General features: G+C 50.8%; 1 long non-coding RNA gene across 1 annotated transcript in view; it reads right to left on the bottom strand.

Moving 5' to 3' along the window:
• Positions 1-22,276, bottom strand: part of LOC116271261 — a 120,606-nt gene extending 98,330 nt beyond the window's left edge. Inside the window, exon 1 of the long non-coding RNA XR_004179706.1 lies at positions 21,445-22,276. This is a non-coding gene — a long non-coding RNA (uncharacterized LOC116271261). The remainder of the gene's footprint in view (positions 1-21,444) is intronic.
• Between the last annotated feature and the right edge of the window lie 1,785 nt (positions 22,277-24,061).

The raw sequence follows: 24,061 nt of genomic DNA, 5'->3' as shown, positions 1-24,061 counted from the left end.
TCCCAACAGTCAGACACAATAACTTTTTGTTTTTTTATTTGAGACAAGGTTTCACTCTGTCGCTCAGGCTGGAGTGCAGTGGCCAGTGGCACAATCAAAGCTCACTGCAGCCTCAACCTCCTGGGCTCAAGCGATCCTCCTGCCTCAGCCTCCTGAATAGCTGGGACTGCAGGCAGACACCACCACGCCTGGCTAATTTTTTAATTTTTTGTAGAAATGGGGTCCTGCTGTGTTGCCCAGGCTGGTCGTGGACTCCTGGGCTCAAGTGATCCTCCTGCCTCTGCCTTCCAAAGTGCTGGGATCACAGGCATGAGCCACTCCACCTAGCCAACAATTTAACATGTTGGTGTCATGCCAGATGTTTGAGGTGACAAACACCTTTTAAACTTTTATGAAAGCATAATAGACATAGGGAAAAGCACAGGCATCACAGGTGTACAGTTGGATGACTTTTGCCAGGGTAATGTCTGTGTGCTGGTGTACATGCAGTGCTGGTCATGGACCAGGAGGCCAGAGGGGGCATGTTCCATCCACACTCCATTCCACTAACACAGCTTCATTCTCTAGCCCTGTCCTTCCCTCCACCTCCCCTCCTCACCAACTCTTGCTCCTGCCGACACCAGCCCAGTTTTGAGAGCTTCAGGGAGCTCCAACCCACCTCCCATGTGGGGTCAAACCCCCACAAAGAGCTCACAGAACATCTCAGGCCTCTCCCTCAGGCAGTTGTAATTTTCCACTGATGTATGTGTTTGTCTCCCCAGCTGCATGGGGACCCCCCAAGGGCAGGACCACCAGGTCTGCTATGCCCCGCAGTCCCCCGCCCCTGGCCTTGGTTCCAGCTCTAAAACTTGAATTCTCCTTCCAAGAGAGCTACAGCGGCTTTCCTGAGACTCCCAGGGCCTCAGGAACCCACCACCCCACCTCTGAGGTGCCCACAGTCTCCAAGAGAAAACGGGAGCTGCTCCTCAAGCCCAAGCTCCTGATCAAGACTCCACGAAGGCGATGCCGAGCAGGAAGATTTATTAGCCCCTCGGCTCTGCTAAAAGCATTCTGTCAAAGAATTTGAAAAACGCATCTCAGATTCAGTGTTGGGAGACAGCTATTCCCTCCGAGAAGAGGAGGATGTGAAAACCATCAGTCCCTGGTGTGGCTTTCCAGGCCAGCCAGGGGATCAGATCCTGACGGACGGCGCGGCCTCAGAGGCCAGGCGCCGCGTCCTTCTAGAGAGGGGCCCCGCTGGAGCCTGGAAGGAGCGGGAGCTGGGCAGGCTTCGAAGGGGAAGGGGAAGATGGATGGGGCTGGGGGGAGCTGCTGACAGAGCGCCTGGAGGGGAGTGAAGCTGGAAAAGATCCGCGCTGGGACGCAGCCCTCGGAAACCCTGGCGGGCTAAGCCTTGGCTTCACCGGGAGCCTTGGAGAAGAGGAAACAGAAGGCTGTCAGGGAGCAGCTTCCCGGACCACCCATCAGGGAACAGGGAGGACTGCAGTCCTGAAAGCCCAGGCCAGACAGGCAGCGGTCCCAGTCCATTCTGGGTAGGTGGGGGCCTTTGCAATCCAGCTCTGTTCACCCCATCCCCACCCGCTACCCAGCCCCAAATCTGCTGGGGTGGCCACTTGGTGTCCAGAATATGATTTGAAATATGCACATTTGTAAGGAAGTAGTGCAGGACCCTGCCTGCTGTCCCCTGATACCCAGGAGCCCTTCACCCCCCAGGCCTTCAGCCAGGGACTTTTTCCCCAGGTCTTACCTTGGATACCTCATTGTATTTTAGCCCAAAGGTCACTACATCAGACAAAGCCTCCTGGTCACACACTCTAGAGTATGTGGCATCACACCCATGGTCATGCACACACAGGCACATATACACCTATGCACTTACAAACTCAAATACACACACTTACATGCACACATGTGTATACACACAGGTGTACGCCTATGCAGGCACATGCTTGAATGCACACATTTGCACACATGTTTACTCTCTACGATACAGCAAGGGGATTGGAGACCAGACTCCTGAGGCAGACTGACTTTTTTTTTTTTTTTTTTTTTGTGAGACGGAGTCTCGCTCTGTCGCCCAGGCTGGAGTGCAGTGGCGCGATCTCGGCTCACTGCAAGCTCCGCCTCCCGGGTTCACGCCATTCTCCTGCCTCAGCCTCCCGAGTAGCTGGGACTACAGGCGCCCACAACCGCGCCCGGCTAATTTTTTGTATTTTTAGTAGAGACGAGGTTTCACCGTGGTCTCGATCTCCTGACCTTGTGATCCGCCCGCCTCGGCCTCCCAAAGTGCTGGGATTACAGGCGTGAGCCACCGCGCCCGGCCAGACTGACTTATTCAGCTCCTGCCTCTGCCCTGTGACCTTGGGGACATGACTTAACTGCTCTGAGCCTTGGTTTCTTCATAAGTGAAATGGTGGCCTATGACATTGCCCCCTTCCTAAGGCTACTCACAAGGTGGGGCTGTTAGGGGGGTAACACATGTGCAGGACTTAGCCTGACAGAGTTAGGACGCAGAGAGGGAAGTGTCCCCGTCACCACATCACAGCACTCCACAGGATGGGAAGTGATCTTAGCTGCTCACTGGTTCGTTCACCTCTCCTCTGTCTCCCTCCCCAGCCCTTTGTGGAACACAAAGAAGATTGGTAGGATGGACAGTGGATGAACGACATTCTCAGCCTGTCCCCGGGAGCCGGGTCATGCACAGACCTCACACTCCACATGCAAAGTAACAAAGTGAAGCCTCCTTTGTAAGAGGGTGAGGGTGCAACGAGTTCATGCTTGGAAGGAAGCACCAGGCAGGTCCCTGCACACGGTGGACCCCTTAAGCAGGAGCTGAGTTCAGTGTTTCCTCTGCCGCTCACCTCAGCCCTGCAGTGCGGGCTTCCTAAGCCTTTTCTCTAGGCTGCCACTTACTGAACCACACTCTGTGCCAAGCAAGATGCTAAAGGCTTTCTACGCACTTCTTACTGAGCTCTCACAACAATCCTATTGACAGCGGCTCCAACAATCTCCTTTTTGCTAAAGAGTTAACCGAGGCTTAGTGAGATTGGGTGGCATCCTTGGTCCCTAGAGAGCATGTGGTCCTGATTTGAACCCAGCAACGATCCCAGGCTCACCTGGCTCTGACCTCGCTTCTGCACACCACAGTCGTGGAAGCTTTTATTGTACCCCTCATAAGACGGAGAAACTGAGGCTCTGAGAGGGCAAATGGCGTGGCCAAGCCCCCCAGGCCATCCCTGGTGGGAAGCGTGTACTCGACTTGAGTCGTCCTGTCTGAAATATGCGTTCCACTCTTCCCTGCGGGACCCGACGCAGCAGTTCCGGAAGGAGGAATTCTGGCCCCATTTGCCATAGTTGGAAAGCAGATTCATGTTGCTTTCCCTTTGCCAATTTACTTGCAGCGGGTTGATGAGGAACAACTCCCAGCTTGTCCCAGCCTTCATGGGGAAGGGGCTTCCAGCAACGCCCCCCCAACAAGGTCCTCACAGCACCCCGACACTGTGGGGCTGTCCCGGCACTGAGGCGATTAGTAGAATGATAGCAGCCAGCTGCTCACTCCGTCTGCGAGACAGACCAGGGCTGCTTGAGTGACACCCTTGCAAGTTTCGCCCACGTTCCTCTCCTGGAATCACCGGGGCGGCCAAACCCCAGGAATCTGCCTTCTTGAAGGAATCAAATCCACCATTTCGCTGCCCACGCTCAGCACCCGGAGGGTCTCTTGAAATAAGGTTCATGAGGCGGCCTCTGGATTTGATTACAAGGAAATCTGTTCCCCATCTCAACCCCTCAACTCTCTCTGCCCTCGACTGCAGGAATGTGACGCCGGCTGATTTCTCAGCAACTCCCGCATTTCTTGCAGACATCGGACCTGGAGCCAACTTTCCACCTGGTTTGTGCGATTCATAAATTACAGTGCGATCAAAAGACACGTTCAGAAACTGCTGGAAGTTTCAATGGGTGAGCATATCAGTTTCCCAGGACAACAAACTGCCACACACCGGGGGGCTGACAACAGCAGAAACTTACTCTCTCACATTCTGGAAGCCAGAGGTCCAAAATCCAGACATCGGCCGGGCCGCGCTTCCTGCGCTGGCTCTAAGGGAGGGCCCTTCCTGCCTCTTCCGACTCCTGGTGGCCCCCAGGTATTCCACAGCTTGTGGCTACATCGCTCCAGTCTCTGTCTCCGTCTTCACAAGACCTCTCCCCACTGTATGTCTCTTGTCTGCGTATCTCCTATAAGAACACCTGTCATTGGGTTTACGGCCCAGCCAGGTAATCCAGGGCGATCTCACCTTGAACTCCTTAACGTCACCACCTCTGCACAGGCGAGGTCAGCTTTCCAAATGAGGTCAGCTTCACAGACCCTGGGAATGACTTGGATTTATTTGCTGGAGGGCCATCCCGGACCCTATACAGTGAGTTTCATTCTTCCTTCTGAGGACATGAAGAAAGGTCCCTTGCCTCCTGGCCTGTCTCTGGAGAAGAACTGACCTGGGCAGGGGGCAAGGAGGTGGAGAGGAGCTCCACCCTCAGCTCTGCCACGTCCTTGGGAAGCCTTGATTTCAGTCCCCACCTGCCCTGATCTCAGAGCAGGGACTTCAGCAGGAACCCCACCTGACCAAGCCCCAGTCCTCTCTGAGTTTACATGGCAGAGGAGGAGCTGGGCAGTAAATGAACACAACAAAAGATGGACAGGTAAATATGTCACATGGTGACAAATGCCATGAAGGAAAATGCAGCAGGGTCAGGGATAGACAATGATGGGTCGAGGCCTCCTCCTGGGCTGGGGATGAGAGCAGAAGGAGACCAGGGGCACCAAGCCACTCACTTGGAGCCCAGGCTCAACCAAACCCCAGAGCCCAGGATCAGCCAAACCCTGGGTGCACAGGAGACACTGACGCCATTGGGTCCCAGAGGAGACCGACTTCTAGTCCTCATTCTGCTACTACCCAGCCCCAAGACAGGACAAGTTGCCTCCCTTTTCTAACCCTCAAATTCTCCTCCCTAAAGCAGGATTGGTGTCACAGATGAGTTCGTGTACCTAGAAGGCTCGGCACACACCCCGGGGACCGCCCCCAGCGAATAGTGGTGACTGTCATCTCCAACCCTGAATTCCAATGTCCTCCAAGGTACCTCGTTCCCTCCAGCTCTAGCCTTCTATTCTCTACCCACGACCTGGCTCCTCCATGTCTCCAACCACTGACCAAGGACCCCTGATTATTCCTTCCATGTTCAGCGGCGCTGGGTGGGTGGATGCAGAGGTAGCTGGGCTGATGTTGTGGCTGTGTGACCAGCTGCAAACCAGGAGAGGCTCCCGGAACACCCGCTGCCTTGGTGGGGTGCCGGGCTTTGATAGGCTGCCAGGAGCGATAGCCAGGCCTGTTTGCTTTGCCTTATCGGAGTGTTTTTCACCAGCATTGCCCCATCCCCTCTGTTCCCTCCTGGAGGTTATCAGCCCACATCCGCCGCAGGGGTGAAGCCCATGGTTAACCTTTCCCACGCCTGCCTCTCTGTGCCCAAGACCAAGCCCCTTCCCAACACCAGGTCCTTGCTCTTCTAGAGGGTCTCCCCAGAAAGGGTGAGCTTGGAAAGGAGACTCCCACTCCCTTAGAATCGGCTCTTTCCGAAGGGCTCCAGAACCCATCACTTCCAAGAAAGAGCCTGGGGATGGGGACGCTGGAAGCGAGGTGGGAGGCCTAGATGTTCTCTGCTTCCAAGAGGCCGGCACGTTAAAACCCACTGTGGCATCAGCTTTCTGAGGCTGCCGTAACAAAGAACCACAGGCTTGGGGGCTTCAACAACAGGAACTTATTCTCACATTTCTGCAGGACCCAGGTCCAAGAACAGGGTGTCAGCAGGGCAGGCTCCCCGCGGGCTGTGAGGGGACTCTGTCCCAGGCCTCTCCGGGCGTCGGGTGGGTCGTGGGGCCTCTGGCCTCCTTTGACTTGTAGATGCATGGCCCGATCTCTGCCTCCATCTCTGTGAAGGCTTCTCCCGGGGTGTGTATGCCTCTACCCACGTGCCCTTTGTACGGACACAGCCATATCGGATTAATGACTTCATCTTAACTTGATTACACCTACAAGGATCCTATTTTCAAATAAGGTTACATTCACAGGTACTGGCATTAAGACTTCTATGCCTTTTAAAGGGACACCCATTGAACCCATAACTTTTAAAGACTACATCCAAACCCTGCCCCACCCCAGATCAGCTACAGCAGCGTCTCTAAGGGAAGCCAGGTGGGTCTAGGGTGGATCCAACTGAACCACTGCCCCCACCCAACAGACACAGGGAAACTAAGGCCCCCAAAGTGGACATGAGATGCCTAGTGGCACAAGTGCCTTGGGGCTGAGGACTCCTCCCTCTGGGTTCATGCCGCAACCTCAGCAGCAGGCCAGGGGTGGGGACTGTGCTGGAATCTGCAGGGAGGAGGATGAGGTCCCACCGCCGAGCCCCAGAGCTGACCTTGGTTTACAAGTTTCCTGAGTCAGTGTCTGCATCCGTGTGCTTTCAGCTTCACAACCCAATGGCACATGGGCGGTATCGCCCCGTTCTCTCCAGGTGGAAACTAAGATTCAGAGAGGCAGATGCACTTGCTCAAGGAAGCACAGCTAGCTAGGGGCTGCAGGGCAATGGGAAGGAAGGATTCCAACCCAGGCCCATCCAGTCCCACAGCCTGAACCACTTCCCCAAAGACTGCTGCCCGGGAAACCCAAGCCCACCCGTGCTTCTCTGCCATAAACGGTAAGGAACACACTTAGCAGAATGATTGAAATCCTCCTGTGACCACTTCTAGAATGGCTGGGCTCAGAATGAGGCCATCCCAGCTGCTCCCAGCTCTGCCACTTACCAGCTGTGTGGCCTGGGGCAAGTCACTTTACCGCTCTGTGCCTCAGTTTCCTCATCTGTAAAATAGGCAGGAAAATAGTGCCTACCAGCGAGGGTGCTGGCGGATTAAATGGTGCCTGGGGAAATGTTGGAGATGACCGTTACCTCCAGGGCAGCGTGTGGCTCTGGCAGGGGCTGGGCGCAGCTGTCCCTCAGCTGCTCACCCCTAATTCATGTTTCAGGTGAGGTCCCATCCCCACCCCCACCCCCGCCACGACCACACGACATCTTACTCCCAAGGCTTGTCAGGGCCACTAGTATGGTGATAAATCTCCCGCTGGCCCCTGCCTGCCCTCCCTCTAGCCTCTCCCTGCCCTCCCTCTAGCCTCTCCGCAGAGACCAAGTTGTTATAAATGTGTCCGGTCTCGTGAAACCGAACCCCGCCATGCCCCGTGACGGTGGCGGCATCTCAACCGCCATGGCCTTATCTGATTGGAAAGCAATCCCTGCATTCCCCATCCTGGGGCTCTAGGGGAGGGTCTTGCTGCTGATTCTAATCGGGGCACATCCCCAGGACAGGCAGGGCTCCACAGCGGGGCCAGGTGTGAGCTGCAGCAGGCTACAGGCCCGGCGAAATTGGAGGAAAGAGGTGAGGAGCCACAGCCCACCCCGGCCCCAGCCCGTGCTCGGGACCTGCCGTGCCACATGTTTTGGGCAGTGATGACATTCTTGTCTTGTTCCTTTGTAAGCGGAACTTACTGGCTTATATAACAGAACGGCCGCCCAAGTGTCGTTTGGGAGTTTCAGGTAGGGTTTGCTCCAGAGTTCAAACAATGTCTCCAGAAATGGACTTTCCTGTCTACTCCTGGACGCTGCCACCTGGGTTGGGGCTCCCACATCTGGCCTCGTGTAGCCAGCAGGTGCTGCCAGCTGCCCCTGGCACTGCACAGCTCCCAATGTCAGTGCCGCAGGAAAGAATGAATGTGCTCGTCCCAGCACCCCCAGCCAAAGCCCAGAGACAGCCTGGCATTGGCCTGGCCTGTACCTGTACTCTTGCTTGGCCAGGGGAAAGGCTTTTGCCGGACTTCGATGCTTCTAAAGTATCTGAAATTTTACCAGCCCCAGCATTTTAGGATTCGAAGGGCCCACACGTAAAGTAAATGTGAGCTCAAGGGTTTGGGGTGTTGGAGGAAGAGGAAGACTTTGGGGCACTCAGGAAAGCCAGGGACAGCATCTCTGACTGACTGAGCCTGAATACTGGCCAGGAACCAACTTCAACCCCAAACAGCAAGGACATTAATGACCCAATCCACAGGTGAGGAAACCAGGGGGTGAAGAAGTCATCTGCCCAGCTATAGTGTGCTATCGTGGTCTGAGAGCAGAACCGCCAGAAGCAAAGAACACTCTGGAACTGGAGGTCCAGGGCACGCTGGAGACATGGGCAGAAGCGGCAGGTGTCACGGGCTGTGCGTGTCTCCTGCAGCTGCTCAAACAATGACAACCTGGAAGGCTTAAAGTCACACAAGCTTGCTCCCTCACAGAAAGGCGAAGTCTGGCTGAAGTCTGAAGTCCAAAATGAAGCCTAGAAAGTCTGAAATGAAGGTGTCTGAGGGCCGTGCTCCCTCCAGAGGCTTAGGGGGAGGACCCTTCCTTCCTCTTCCAGCTTCTGCTGGCCCAGGTGTTCCTCGGCTTGTGGCTGCAATGGTCCTGTCTCTGCCTCTGTCTTCACGTGGCCTCCTCCTGGTGTGTCTGGGCCTCACATCTTTCTCTGCCTCTCTTATAAAAGCACTCATGACCGGGCAGTCCAGGATGCTGTCATCTTAAGATCCTTGATTTAATCACATCGGCAAAGACCCTTTACCCGATCAGGTCACATTCACAGGTTTCAAGGATTTGATGTGGATATTTTGAGACAGACCATTTTTCAGCCTACCACACAGGCACACACAGAGTGAAAATAAAAATGCTTTGCAACTGGTGCGGATCACAAAAGTAGCTGCTAGTGCTGAGGACAGAAACTTGCATTAGAGTTTGGCCCTCTGGTGTGTGAACTTTCTGCACAGAAAACTGTATTGAACAAAGGACACCAGGCCGCCATGGTGGAATGCTTCCCACGTGCTGGTTGTCGTCTGCTTCGCGGCTCTTACCTGCTTTCCGAGGTGGACTCTATGCACCCACTTTACGGATGCGGAAACCAAGACTCAGAGAGTTATTCAATTTGCCCAAAGGCAGAGTAGGGATTACGTTAAATGCCATCGGACTCCAGAACCGGCATCCTTCACAGTACATCGTGCTGTTCCTCTTGCTTGAAAACCCATCACCGGAATATGATCCAATACCCATGCCGTGCACCAGGGCACCCAAGCGCTCACGGCCTGGCAGCTCTTGGTTAGCGCTTCTGTGCTTTCACAGATTCACCAAACATTGAAGACATGCTCCGTAGAGCCAGGCATTGTGGCAGTGTGGAGAAGGGGGGCATTTCTCTCTACCCTGGGGGAACCTGGAATCTGATAGTAAAATATGACTGCTGTAACCCATGCAACCCCATAAAAATCTTGCAAAGTCGCCATAAGATTGCTGTGCCAGTGATGAGGACACTGGGGTCCAGAGAAGCCCTCGGCTTGTGAACAGCACAGCCAGGATTGCCAATGTGACTAGATCCAGAGCAAGTCATTCCTCCCCCATACTTTGTTTTCCTTCGATGATTGGTAGCTGTGTTTTGTTTAAAGCGTGCAAATTACAGGAAAAAAACAAAAGGCAAAATAACGCTCTCCTACTCACTAGCTATGGGAACTTGGGAAAGTTAACCTCTCTGATTCTCCTTTTCCTTTGCAGTAGACAAAAGGTACATCTTCTAGGAAGCCAATGCAAATGAAAGAAAAACCGACCTTGAAATGTCCTGTGAAATGCAGAGAATTAATTAGGCCCCTTAACTGAACAGTGGGTGGTGGAGCAACTTCAGGTACAACCTGACCCCAGGCTGAAGCAGCATCAGCACAAATGGGTTCTTCTCTCTTCGTTTCTTAGCCTTTCTATTTTGGGCCCGTGCTCAAAATTCATCTAGACTCACCTGGCGGCCAGCATCTCCCAGGGCCACATCTGCCTAAATGCTAGTCCAGCAGGAAGGAGAAAGTGTTCGGTCTCAAGGCACCTGGGAGGTGTGGCTGGGCTGTCTCTGGTCAGCCACCCACACTTGAGCCAAGCAGGCTGGCCAGGGAAGGGCTGAGGGGCTGAACCTTGGGTCATGGGCTCCTAAGTCCCGTCCAAAAAATCTAGATGGTATCCAAAGAAGGAGGATGAATGCTGGGGAAGGACACAGAAACATCCACTACACGGGGCTCAATGGCTCTGCACCCTAGGTGCACATTAAAACCACATGCGCAGCTTTGTAAACGTGTCAACCCTCTGAGGTCCCGTGCAAGACCAAGTAAATCAGAACTACCTGGGGTGGGGCCCAGGTGTTGGTACATTTTAATTGCTTCCCTATTGATTCTGATGGGCAGCAAGATTGAGAACACCTGCTCACATCCTCAATTGAGTTTTATTTTATTTTATTATTTTATTTCATTTCATTTCTGTTTTGTTTTGTTTTGTTTTGTTTTTGAGACAGAGTCTAATTCTGCCTCCCAGGCTGGAGTGCAGTGACTCAATGATGGCTCACTGTAGCCTTGACTTCCAGGGCCTAAACCATCCCCCTGCCTCAGTGCCCCCAAGTAGCTGGGACTACAGGTGTGCACCACCAGACCCAGCCTGAGTTTTATTTTAAATGAAATGTTTCTTAGCTTAAGCTGCCATAAAAAAAATAAATAAATAACAGAGACTGCGTGGCTTCAACAACCGACATGTATCTCCTCAGCATTCTGGAGGCTGGAGGTCCACGGTCTGGGTGCCACATGGTCAGGTACTGGTGAGGGCCCTCTTCCTGGCATGAGCCCCCACTTTAAATACCATCCCACTGCGGGTAGGGCTCCAGCATGTGGAGACACGATTCAGTCCAGATAAATGGGCTGGTACCATATTATTAATAGAAACCCACGAATGTGCTAGGAGGAAAAGGGAAGTGTCACACACTATCTAAGACAGAGACCTAGACAATTAAAACAGAACATTCTGCCATTTCATAAAACACAACCCAAAATAAGGATGATAAAGGGGCCATGGGCGTGGTGCCTAAACATGCCTAACAATGCCTTCACCACTCAACAGACTCTTGCAGACATCCACCGAGGCACCCACCCCACAGCTGACCCCCTTGCAAATAGCGTTTCCACTTGGTATTAACAGAGGAGATGACCAGACACGGTGAATTACTTGGAGCCTCAGATGCCCCAGCTGGAGTCGCCATTTGTGAAGTCACCGGCTGGTGACTGACGGGCAGACGCAAGGTCCAATCCATCATGAGGGCTGGCTCAGGAAAGACGTGGGTGGGAGAGCTAAAACAGATGTCGGGGCAGGGCTTGCCGGTGGACCTCCTCCAAAGCCCCAGGGGCCCTGGAGCACAGGGCAGGCTCCCAGGTTCTCTGAGACAGCCTCGCATTCCAGGGACTCCTTCCCTCAGGACAGGCAGTCAAATACCTAACGACCTAAATAGTGTACCATCCAGATTGGCCATCACAAATACATTCCAAATTTTGCAGAGAAATAAAGAATTTTTTCACCATTGGGACAAAACGTGTTTCATCCTCCAGCAGCCCTTAGCTGCTTCTCTTTTAAGCTACAAAGACCCTCAGCCAAAACATCAGAAAGAATTGGCATGGACTGTTCACCTAGTTTTAAGAAATCTAACATCTTTTCAAGGGGATCCACCCCAACTTGATGACAAAGCAAATTTTCAGTCTTCTGGGAAAGGACCAGTCCCATTGAATATCCCTTGATGGTGGGTGGGTGACGCATGCGTGTCCTACTGAAACTTGAGCATCTCCTCAAAGATTTCACACTGAGGACACCGTATGGACCTGGCTCAGCCTAAGACTTCAGACTTGGGACATACAACTGGTGTCCACCCTACAACCTCATGTCACAGAATTCTACAATGTCCAAGCTGGAAAAGAGTCTGAGAGAAGGGGTTTTCCACTGTCCACCCGAGCCTGGATGCTGTAGCATCACCCAGAGGACCCATACTCTGACTAATGCCTGATCCATCTCCACCCCACCCCTAGCTCCAAGGCATCCTGTCTTAGGAGCTCTGGAGTGGTGGGGTCCAGGCATTTGTATTTCCCAACGACTTCTAGGTGATGAGGATGTACATCCAGGTGGCTGCCCTGAGCCTGGCCTTGAGCCTGCATGAAGGCCTGCAGCTCACCCAGAGCCACACAGCAGGACGAGGCCTCTGGGCCTTCAGCAGGCCCTCAGCACCACCCTCCCTCAGAGCTTGGCCAAGACAATTGCAGTGGGTTGAATGGTGCCCCCAAAAGATATGTTCAAGCCCTGACCTCTGGAATCTGTGCATGGGACCCCATTTGGAAACAGGATCTTGGAAGATGTAATTAGGTTAAGGATCTTGAGAAGAGATCATCCTGGATTAGGGCGGACCCTAAATCCAGTGGCATGTTGTTATTAGAGAAGTGGAAACCATCACAGACACACAGAGGAGACAGCCATGTGATGATGGAGGCAGAGAGGGGATTGATGCAGCCACAAGCCAAGGAATGCCGAGAGCCACCAAGAGCTGGAAGAGGCAGGAAGGAGCCTCCCCTAGAGCCTCTGGAGGGAGTGCAGCCCTGTGCACAGCTTGATTTCAGACTTGCAGCCTCCATAAGTGTGAGAGAATAAATGTGTATTGTTTTGAGCCTCTTGTTTTGTGGTCGTTGGCTACAGCAGCCCCAGGACACTGACACAACCAACTGCAAGGCCATCCCTCAAAGGGCTGCCACCGACTTCGAAGAGAGGGAAAGTTTCAACATGGCTGGGCGAAGCTGCAGCAGGGGCTGCTTGTACCTGCAATGTCTGTATCACAAGTCCTTCCTCCAAACACATCAAACCGGGCATTCCTCAGAAGCAGAGACAGTGGAAGGAGGTAGTCTCTGACTTCTTCTGGAAGGAGCCCCCAAGGCTCAGGGGGCTGGCCCAGAGAGGGTCTCTTTGGGCAGATAGGAAAGATTTTACTCAATTGCAGGTCTCCTGGTATCCACCTTCCCATCTCCCACAGGAGCCCTGTCTGCCTGACCTAGACACTGAGCCTATGCTAGTGCTTACTTCCCCTGGGGCTGGTGCTGGCCAGGAGGAGAGCAAGCATGACTCTGGAATCGTTCCATCCAGATGGATGAGACCACGCTGCCTCCTCCTGCCATGCATCTCTTCCCAGCACCATGTGGCTCTGCCGAGGATTCCACACTCCACACAGACTCACCACTTTCACCCAGGGGCAAAAGTCTCTGAGATTTGGGCCCTGAATCCCATTTGACAGTCACAGACCCAAGTCCACAGTCTTCGTCTCCATCAAGGGGCAAAAGTAACGTGGCCCTGTGTCTAAGCACGTGCTTCCGAGGTCCCCCTGCCTGGGCCGGGATGCAACATCTGCTGCAGACAAGAGCGTGAGCTTTGCGGAGGTGTTTAACTCCTAGAAGCTATGTGTGCTCGTCTGCAGAAGGAAAGAATCATTGCATTTCATCCCCATGAATGCTGTCAGGGTTAACTGCCATTATGCTTAGCACAGGAGAAGTGCGTGGCAAATGTGATTGTCACTGTGAACTTAATTCTGGCTCCAGTCTTCCACAGCCATGTCCCAGCTGTTTGGCAGCCTCTGGGCCATTTGGACTGAGGACAAAAGGCCTTTGGAAGCCTAGCGGAAGCAGGAAGCAGGAAGTGGGCTGAGAGGAGAGGCCCAGAGTGGGTCCTGAGCCTGTGCCCTCGCTGGAGGGGTTTGGCCCATCCACTGAGCAGGCAGCATGAAGTGGCCAAACCCAAGCTGCCGAGGCAGGAACATCTGGTGCAACATCTGCCTCTAAAGACGGCAGGGAGCCGGGAAGAGCTCAGAGGCCATGGAGCTCCACCGCGTGCCAGGTCCTGCTTGTGGGGCCCCATTGCTCCTCCATGCATTCATGTCCCTGCCCTTGGAGAATCTTCAGTAGCTCACAACTGCCCTGAGAGTCAACCCCAGCCCCTGAGATGTATTTCAGAGCACTCTGCTCGGCTGACCTCACCAGCTTCCCCCTCCCCATGCTAACCCATCCCCACCTCACAATCCATAGTCCAACTAGGCCCACTTGCTCTCAACCCAGGTACAGGCCTGGCCATTTGTCTCCCTGAGGCCTATGTACACTCTTCTGCCCTGGCCCATCTTTGACTTAGCCTCCAGGTCTTGGCTCGGGTGCCACTGCCAAGGGAGGCCTTCCCATTCCCTCTCCATGTTCCCATAGCTCCAACCTTCATCACCTTGGCAGCTGCAGGGCTCAGCTCAGTGCCTGGCACACAATAGGTACTCAGAGAATCAATGGAGTGGGTGGATTTAATTAGATTTGGCAGCAAACATTTTTTAGCACCTCCCATAAGCCAGGTTGGTGTGATTCAGCAGTCAGCAGAAAAGACAGAAGTCCCTGACCTCTCATTATGGTGAGCAAGGCAGTTAGTACAGAACAATAAGTAAAAAAATGTTTAGAATATGATAAGTCCCAAGAAGAAAACAGAAAACTGGGAGACGAAATAGGCAACTTTGAGACCTGGAGAGCTGAAAATTCTGGAGTGGACAAAAAGATCTTGCTAAGATGCCCATGAGTATAAATCTCACACTTCATGTGTGAGCCCAAAGCTTCCTCCTGCTCTTACAATCAGGGATTTAAGGATGGGTTGGCTGTAGCTAGGTGGAAGGTGGAATGGATAGATAAATGGATGGGTGGATGGATGGATGGCTGTACGAATGGATGTATGGGTGGGTGGATTAATGGATGGATGCGGGAGAGATGGATGCAGGGATGGAGGGAGGGAGTGGTGGGTATATGGATGGGTGGGTGGATGGATGGATGGATGGGCAAATGGATGGGTGAGTGGAGGGATGGATGGAGGGAGGGAGGGATGGATGGATGGATGGATGGATAGATGGATGGATGGATGGATGGATGAATGGATAGAAGAATGGGTGGTTGGGTGGGTGGATGGATGCATGAGTGGATGGATGGACAGACAAATGGATGGATGAATGGGGATGATGGTTGGATGGGTGCATGCATGGATGGGTGAATGGATGGAAGGATGGATAGATGGATGGATGGATGGGTGGGTAGGTGGGTGGGTGAATGAAAGCAAAGACAGAAGGAAGGTTAAATGGATAGATGATGAATAGATGAATGATGGCTAGATAAATGAGTGAGTGAAGAACGAATAAATCAATGAATGAATGAACAGCCCTATGATATACACAATTTTTATCTCCATTATTATCATGGCTGTTGTTCTTTTTTTTCTCTCCTCTAGCTATCTGTATTCCATCTGTCCTTTAAGGTCAATGCTGGGTGCCTCCTCTAGTGACACTACACTGCATCTGTCTCTCCTTGCTGTCAATTCCTAGAATGCTTAGAGGTCATGCCCCTAATACAGATGGACTCAACATTAGCATTGCCTGGTGAGGGATGAAGCAAGGGAGCTTCAAGATTCAATCAGGAAGATATTTGCAAAACTAATTTTCTGCAGGGAATTCCATTTTGTCTGGTTTATTTTTTATCCGTTTAAATATTCCTTCTTTTGTAAGAAAGGGAAGAGATGACTTCAGGATATTAAAACATAAGGACATCAAAGACACATTTAAAAGATCAGTTAATGCAGCATTCTGTCTACAGAAAGATCATAATTCTAGACCAACAGCAACATAAGCAGGCTGGAAGGGTCCACACTCTCTGCAATGTGTCTCTCTTCAGCCCTCATTCTTGGTTTTCTTAATTTTCTATACTGCACAGGATGAATTCTAAAGTACAAGAAAAGACATTTCTTTTAAGAAAATGCAGAAACTTTTAAAGCAACATATGTAAGGGAAAGGTGTTAATTTTTGTTGACTTTTTTGTTGTTGTTTTTAAGCATAAGAATCACTTGACTCTAAGTTTTTGAGAGTGGATATGAGATACTTCCCCCACAGAGAAGCAGCAGAAGAGTGGAGAACCAGGCCTGATCCCAAACAGGCAGGTGCCTCTAGGTGTTTGGAGAGAATCCTACAGATTCACTTCAGGGCTACAGGAAACAGCCATCAGCAACTGGGAAGACCATCATGCCACCCAGCATGATAGGGGCCCAGCCAACCAGCATTCTAGGCACAAACAGGCTGGACTTCATGTGTGAGCCCAAAGCTTCCTCCCGCTCTTACAGTCAGGGATTTAAGGATGGGTTGGTTGTCATGGAAACAGCCTGCCATCCTCACTTCAGAGCAGCATCAGCACAGACACTTAAAAAGTTAGAGCAGAGAACAACTTTCTGGAAGGGTTCCTAAGGTGGCTACAAGTTTAGTTCCCATCCCATTTAGAAGGAGAGCCTAATTTTCCTCCCCTTGAGTCTGGTTTGGCCAGAGAGACTTGCTTGGCCAGCAGGAGGATGCAGGCTCTGAGGCTAGTCCTAAGGCTTGTGGCTTCCCCACAGGCCTCACTAAACACTTATTAAATCCCTTGGCTGCCCTTAACAAGTCCAACTGGCAGCTGGAGAGACATTGAGACTACGTGGGGGCAGAGGCCAGCTGAGGCCAGGACTCCCGGCTTGTGAGAGATACTACCCCAGACCCTCCAACCCAGCCCAGCCATCAGCTTGACATCACTGAGTGATCCCAGTTGATCCCACACAGAGCTGAAGAGTCAGCCAGCTGAGCCCAGCCCCAACTGCTGACAGAGCTTCTGGTGCAGCCCAGACACAGGATGCAGAAAGTCAAATTGGTACAGGTTTGGCTCCTTTGATGAGTGTTTTCCTAGCTGCACTTTGGGCGTAAAGAAGGCAGAGCACCTCCATGTGCAGGCACACCCACGGAGCAGTGTCTGCAAACCTGCTGTGGCATACCACACAAGCTAAGAATGTTTTTCACAGATCCAAATTATTGCGATAAAATCAAAACAGAAATTTTATTTCATGACATGTATAGAGTACATGAAATTTACATTTCAGCATCCAGAATACATTTTTGTCTGCACACAGCCAGGCTTGCTTGTTGTCTATGGCTGCTTAAAACAGCAGAATTGAATAGTCCCAACAGAGATCCTATGACTCCACAGCTGAAAATGTTTGCTATTGGGCTGTTTACAGAGAGAGAGTGCCAACCTCTGCTCTGCAGACAAGCTGTTTTGCTGGGGATAAGGCAGGGAGGGGTCGTTCTAAACACAGTGAAATTGGTGGATTGTCAAGATGCTTCAAATATCCCCAAATAGATGCATACATTTTTAAAATCTGTCTATAATAAGATTTGTCCTTTAGATTTATTATAACTGTAAGCAAATCCTTTTTAATTTTTTTAACAGATGTATTGAGATATAATTAAACAGCATGAAATGTACTCATTTGAGGCATACAATTCAATGAATGTTAGTATACTTACAGAGTTGCACAGCCAGCGCCACAGTCTATTTTTAGAACATTTCCATCACCATAAAATAAACCTCATGCCCGTTAGCAGTCACACTCCCCATCCCACTCTCAGCCCTGGGCAACCACTAATCTTCACTTCCTTTGAGAGCACAATTATGCATTTCTGATTCGTCTTAAAGAACCTTATGTCCTAAGTTGTCTTTCCAATTCTCAGCAAGTGATGCTTGGCACCTCTCTTCCCACCAGTGTCCTTAGCATATCTGGTTTATATACACTCAGAACACCATTTCCTAAACTGTGTTCCATGACCTACCAACCCCACAGAGCAGAGATTGCTAGTTTTCCTCTAAAGTCTGTTTCCCCTGCTGTGGTCTGTGTTACAGCACTTGACTTTAGCTGGGCACATGACTGCCCAGCAAAAACTACATCCCCCAGCATCCTTTGCAGCTAGGTGTGTCATGTGATTGGATTCTGGCCAATGGGAAGTGATGGGTCCAACTCCTGGGAAATATCCTTAAAAGGGAAGGGCTGTGGGGTGTAAATGGACAGGAGGCCAAGAAAGCTGGCTAGGTCCCACCCCTCTTAGCCCTTTCCTGCTGGCAGGAGCACAAATGTGGTGATGATGAGTCATCATCATCACCCACATCAACAAGGCTAACACCTGGGAGAGGCAGGAGCCTAGGTCTGTGGATTAGCTGGTAGAGAAGACCCCATCAGCCCTGGGCCACTGGCATCCAGATGCTTCCGTGAGAAAAACAGAACTGTCTGTCTGGTTCAAGTCACTGTTAACCTGAGTCTTTGTCAAGATGCCAGACTTGTATCCTAACGAATACAATCCACAAACAAAACAGAAAACAGAATCCCCTGCTTGAATTAGTAAATGCTGCCTGTGATATCCGCCACATGTCAACTCCTGATGCGGATTAGTTTCTTAAAGGTTCTGAAAAGCTCTGCAGCAAAGAAAGCAGTTAAACGCCATGTGAGTCCACAATCCCCAAATGTCCATGGGTTTTTTGTTTTTGCTTTTCACCTCCTCATAATCCATACAAAACCCTCTGGTAACTTCCAATCTGACATGATAGAGATGTTGCACATAGTTAAGCAAAAGAGAGAGGGAGAGAATGATATTTGGACTGATTTTTCATTCAGGGCAACAGAGACTGATCTGCTCTGAGCCCTGAGGATCACATGCCCAGTGTCCTACAGGGAATGGCGGGTTGCGGTCACGTGCCCCACCCCAGAATAATAGGGTTTGCAGAAATACAACGTTCATCTCCAGCTCTTACAGGAAAAGTCTTCCCAAATACATACAAAGAAAGGGATGACAAATATGTTCTTGCTTCCTATAGTTCAGGAAGTTTTCCTTAATTAAAAGCAAAGTTTTATTTCTGCAGGGATTTGACTAGAATATCAGAAGGCGTCCCTGCATTCAGCTTTGCAGTGTGTGGTTTATCTGCAGTTATCTCCCTGCATTAAGTTGCCCAGGGTCACACAGCTACTAAGTTGCTGAGCCAAGATTTGATCATGGGTGTGCTAAAAATATATATTTTTTTCTCCTACAAAAGGACTGTGTCCTCAGAGACTGACCCCCTTTGTGAGAGGAAGCTGTGACTTTAAGACCCAGATCAAGGCTTTCAGAGCAGGAGTGACCCGGGCCTCACCTTTAACTGGGGCCAACGTGTCTGTCCCAGGGTAGCGAGGTGGTTAAAAGTTCACTGTCTGCATCTGGAATCAGACTTCCTGTGCTCAAACCCAACTCCTCAACTTCTGAGAGCGGACTTGGGCCAATCATTTCACCCATCTGAGCCTCAGGCTCCTCATTTGTAAAAACCCAGTAATCATCTGAATCGCATCTCGGGGTGCCAGGAACATTGAAGGCAACATGCTCTAGTAAAGCAGGGCATCCGTGTGCTCTGTGGCCTGGCACCTCCACCCCTGCCTGCACCCCCGCTGACCCGAAGGTGCGTGTCCATCCAAACAGGTATCAGAATGCCTAGACAGCACCACGTATTAGCACCCAGACCAGAAATCACCCCACACCCATCCCCGGGACATGAAGGGGCCAGCTGTGCTGTGTGCAGCTGTAAAGTGACAGACCCCACAGTGGGAACGAATGGGATGCTGCTACACACAGCAATTCAGAAGACGCTTGCAGCAGTGCGAGTGAGAACGGCCCAGCCCAGGCGCCAGCTGTGAGAGCCTCCCACAGACTGCTTGAGGGCAGAGCTCCCCTTGGCCCTGGTGTTAGAAGTTAGAGGATGGTCAGCTGGGATGCGGACATGGTCAGCCCACGATGGTGGGGGTCGGTCAGCCTGGGATCGGGGAGGTGGTCAGCCCAAGATGAGAGGGGAAGGTCAGCTGAGGGGGCCGGGGGAATCAGCCAGGGATGGGGGTGGTCAGCCCAGGACTGGGGAGGAGGCCAGTTCGGGATGGTGGGGGAGGTCAGCTTGGCATGAGGGATGCCATCAGCCCGGGATGGGGGGTGCAGTCAGTCCACGATTGGGGGGGGTCAGCCCAAGGTGGGGGGGTGGTCAGCCAGGGATACGCAGAGATCTAAGGGCTGGTCACAATCTCTTTCTGGCTGTGTTTACTATGGAAACATATAAGGATATAGATGTAGAGAGCTACAGATGTAGAAAGATATTACAGATATAGACGTAGTTAGATGTACATATAGATATGTACATTAGCTATAGAGATAGATATCAATCGACATTATATAGATCTCAATGATAGACATTACAGATATCGATGATAGACATAGATGCAGATATAAACAGACAGACATTATAAGTACAGATACAGATGTAGGTATAGACAGCTGTAGATGTAGATGTAGATGTAGACAGCTGTAGATACAGACATCAGATATAGACACGGACAGAGGTGTAGACAGCTGTAGATGTAGATGTTGGTGTAGACAGATGTAGGTATAGACGTTGATATAGATATAGAAAGACACAGATGTGGACATGGGTGTAGACAGATGTACACATATGTGCCCGTGTATAGACACAGGTGTAGACAGCTGTAGATGTAGATGTATAAAACCTCAGTAGAAGTTTCCCTGTAAAGTCCTCACTCGATGCAGTGCCTGTTTCCAAGAAAGCCAGGTGCCTTCCACCGTGTGCTCTTTGTTTGGGGCAATGCTAACACACACACTTTGTATAAAGTGGTATCTCTGATGCAAATGCCAGCGCTGTACTCTGTCGCCCTGAGTCTCCACCATTGGGGTCTGTTCTCACCATTCCCATCCTCTCTAGGCTGGGAAGGGGCCTGTGGGAACCCAGCAGTCAGCACAAGGGGGATCCACCAGCTTCCCTGGGTGGCTTAAGCAAGCAGTTTTCATCTTGCACGTGGCCCAGGGCAAGGCAGGAGGGCCCTGGAGGAGCATGGCACAGGAGGATCCCACACTGAGATGAGCAGGCAAGGCATGCACGGGGCTGGGCCGCATGGCCTGAGGGAGACCCCTCTCAAGGCCCAGGGGAGCCCGAGGCACAGACAGCCCAGGCCTTCAGGATCTGCTCGAGCAAGAAGGAAGTGGGTTGGAGAGGGAGGCCTGGCAGGCAGGCAAGGCCCTGAAGCATAAGGCAGCTTCTGAAAGTATGAGGCTGTGACACTAACCGTGCAGCAGCCAGGAAGCTGGAGCCCCAGATGTGGGATGTGGGATGAGGGCTGGGCTGGGCAAGACTGCAGAGCCCAGGTGAGCAGCACAGCCATCCTGGGCTTCCCCTAACACGAGGGCTGGGTTTGAGCAAGCGATGGGCAGGCTGCTTAGGGACCAGAAGTGCCCTTGATTATAGGGTCAAGTGGCCCAGGGTCTCCCCCCAGCCCCCGCCCCACCCTTCTCATGGCCCTTTGTAGGATCTCTGGGGCTTCGCAGAGTGCTGTGCAAAGCTCTGGGAGAGAGGACCACTGTGGTGGTTCATCTTAATCTGAGGTGCCAACTTGGCTGGGCCACGGTACCCAGATGTTTAGTCAAACACGTCTAGATGTTGCTGTGAAGGTATTTTTTTAGATAAGAGGAGCATTTAAATCAGTAGGTTTTCAGAAAAGCAAGTTACCCTCCACAATCTGGGTGGGCTTCACCCAATCAGTTGGAAGTCTTAAGAGAAAAAGACTGACCTCCTCCGAGGAAGAGAGAATTCTGCCAGCAGACGGCTCTCAGAGTTCAGGTACGACAGCAACTCTTCCCCAGATCACCAGCCTGCCGGCACATCTCGAAGATTTTGGACTTGCTGACCTCCACAATCACATCAGCCAATTCCTTTAAATAAATGAATAAACAAATAAATTTATATTTACATATAGATTTGTATATATCCTACAGAGTGTAAACCCCAAATATCCGGGACAGGTCTCAGTTAATTTAGAAAGTTTATTTTGCCCAGGTTGAGGATGCGCCCGTGACAGCCTCAGGAGGTCCTGACGACATGTGCCCAAGGTGGTCGGGGCACAGCTTGGTTTTATACATTTTAGGGAGACACAAGACATCAATCCATATATGTAAGATAAACACTGGTTCGGTCGGGAAAGGCAGTGGGAGGGGCTTCCAGGTAACAGGCAGATGAGAGACCAATGGTTACATTCTTTTGAGTCTCTGATCAGCCTTTCCAAAGAAGGCAGTCAGATACGCATTTATCTCAGTGGGCAGAGGGGTGACTTTGAATAGAATGAGAGGCAAGTTTGCCTGAAGCAGTTCCCAGCTTGACTTTCCCTTTTAGCTTAGTAATTTGGGGGACCCAAGATTTCTTTTCCTTTCATAAGAGACAGATAAAAATAACAGAGTAAGATAGAGATAGATAAAAAGGGAGGGAGAAAGAGAAATTAATGGATGACAGATGGTGGCTGATGGATAGGTAGATAGATGATCGATAATAGATAGATGATGGATGGGTAGGTAGAAAGAAAGAGAAAAGGATGGATAGATTGATTGATATATAGATAAATGGATGGATGACAGATGAATAGATAGACTGATGGATGGATGGATGGGTAGACGGATGGATGGAGAGATAGATAATGGATTATAAATAGATAGGCAGGAAGAGACAAAAAGATAGATAGACAGATAGACAGATAGACAGACAGAGAGAGAGAGAGAGAGAGAGAGAGAGATAGATAGATAGATAGATAGATAGATAGATAGATAGATAGATAGAAAGAAAGAAATGGTTGGATAGATTGATGGGTAGTTTGATTGACGAATGGATAAAGAGATGGATAGATTGACGGATAGATGATAGATGGATGGATAGACTGATGGATGGATAGATAGAAATGTATAAATAGATAGATGATAGATGGATAGATAGAAGATAGATAATAGATGATAGATGGATAGATAGAAGATAGATCATAGATACACAGACAAATAGATGGATAGATGGATGATGGATAGATAGGTGGATACATGGATACATATATAGATAGAAAGATAGGGCCAGGCACGGTGGCTCATGCCTGTAATCCCAGCACTTTGGGAGGCCAAGGCAGGTGGATCATGAGGTCAGGAGATTGAGACCATCCTGGTTAACACGATGAAACCCCATCTCTACTAAAAATACAAAAAATTAACCAGGTGTGGTGGGTGCCTGTAGTGCCAGCTACTCGGGAGGCTGAGGCAGGAGAACGGCGTGAATCCGAGAGGCGGAGCTTGCAGTGAGCCGAGATCATGCCACTGCACTCCAGCCTGGGCAACAGAACAAGACTCCATCTCAAAAAAAAAAAAAAAAAAGAAAGAAAGCAAAAAAGAAGACTGATGAATGGTTAGAAGATAATAGACGATAGATGGGTAGAAAGATAGATACATGGATACATGGATGGATAGATGGATGTGGATAGAGACAGATAGATGAAAGAAAGATAGCTAGTGATCCTCCGATTGGTTCTGTTTCTCTGAGGAGCCCTGACTGACACTGTTGGGAAAGTTTAGGGGCATTTGTTGGAGCTGCAGAAAGAGGAGGCAGAAGGGAAGTTTTATAGCAAGAAGACAACAGTGGACCCGGGGCGGCTGCAGAGCTGAAACCCCTCGCAGGGTCGGACAAGACCTAAGGGGATGTGCCACCTAATTGTGACCTCTTGCTACTGTACAGCAGCTGACAGTTCACTGTCCAAAGTGACCACTTGTCTGCCGCTGGGTCCGAGGACCTGACAGTGCCAGGCACACAGTCGGTGCTCAGTAAGTAGAAGACAGCTGCTCTCAGGTCTGAGTCTCTAGGGTGGACCACGCTGCGCTTCCCATGGCTCCTGCACACTTCTGGGCACACAGTGTTTCTCGGTGTGTTTTGCCTTCATGCCCTTTTCTTAGGTTAGGGTTCATTTGGGTAATTCATTTCTTTGAAATGCATTATAAATATACATATTCATGACAGCAGGGGATTTAACATTATTTATTAATATTATTTGATATTGTAAGGATCACATGAAAAGCTCTAATATTGTTTCTGACACAGGGACGTCATTTTTTTTTTTTTTAACAGAATCTCACTGTCACTCAGGCTGAAGTGCAATGGCTTGATCTCACCTCACTGCAACCTCTGCCTCCCGGATTCAAGCGATTCTCCCGCCTCAGCTCCCCAAGTAGCTGGGATTATAGGCACACATCACCAAGCCCAGCTAATTTTTGTATTTTTAGTAGAGATGGGGTTTTGCTATGTTGGCCAGGCTGGTCTCCAACTCCTGACCTCAAGTGATCCACCTGCCTCAGCATCCCAAAATGCTGAGATTACAGGCATAAGCC

The sequence above is a fragment of the Papio anubis genome, chromosome 18, assembly GCF_008728515.1.
Source record: "Papio anubis isolate 15944 chromosome 18, Panubis1.0, whole genome shotgun sequence".
Lineage (NCBI taxonomy): Eukaryota > Metazoa > Chordata > Mammalia > Primates > Cercopithecidae > Papio > Papio anubis.
This window is presented reverse-complemented; position numbering and strand designations above follow the sequence as displayed.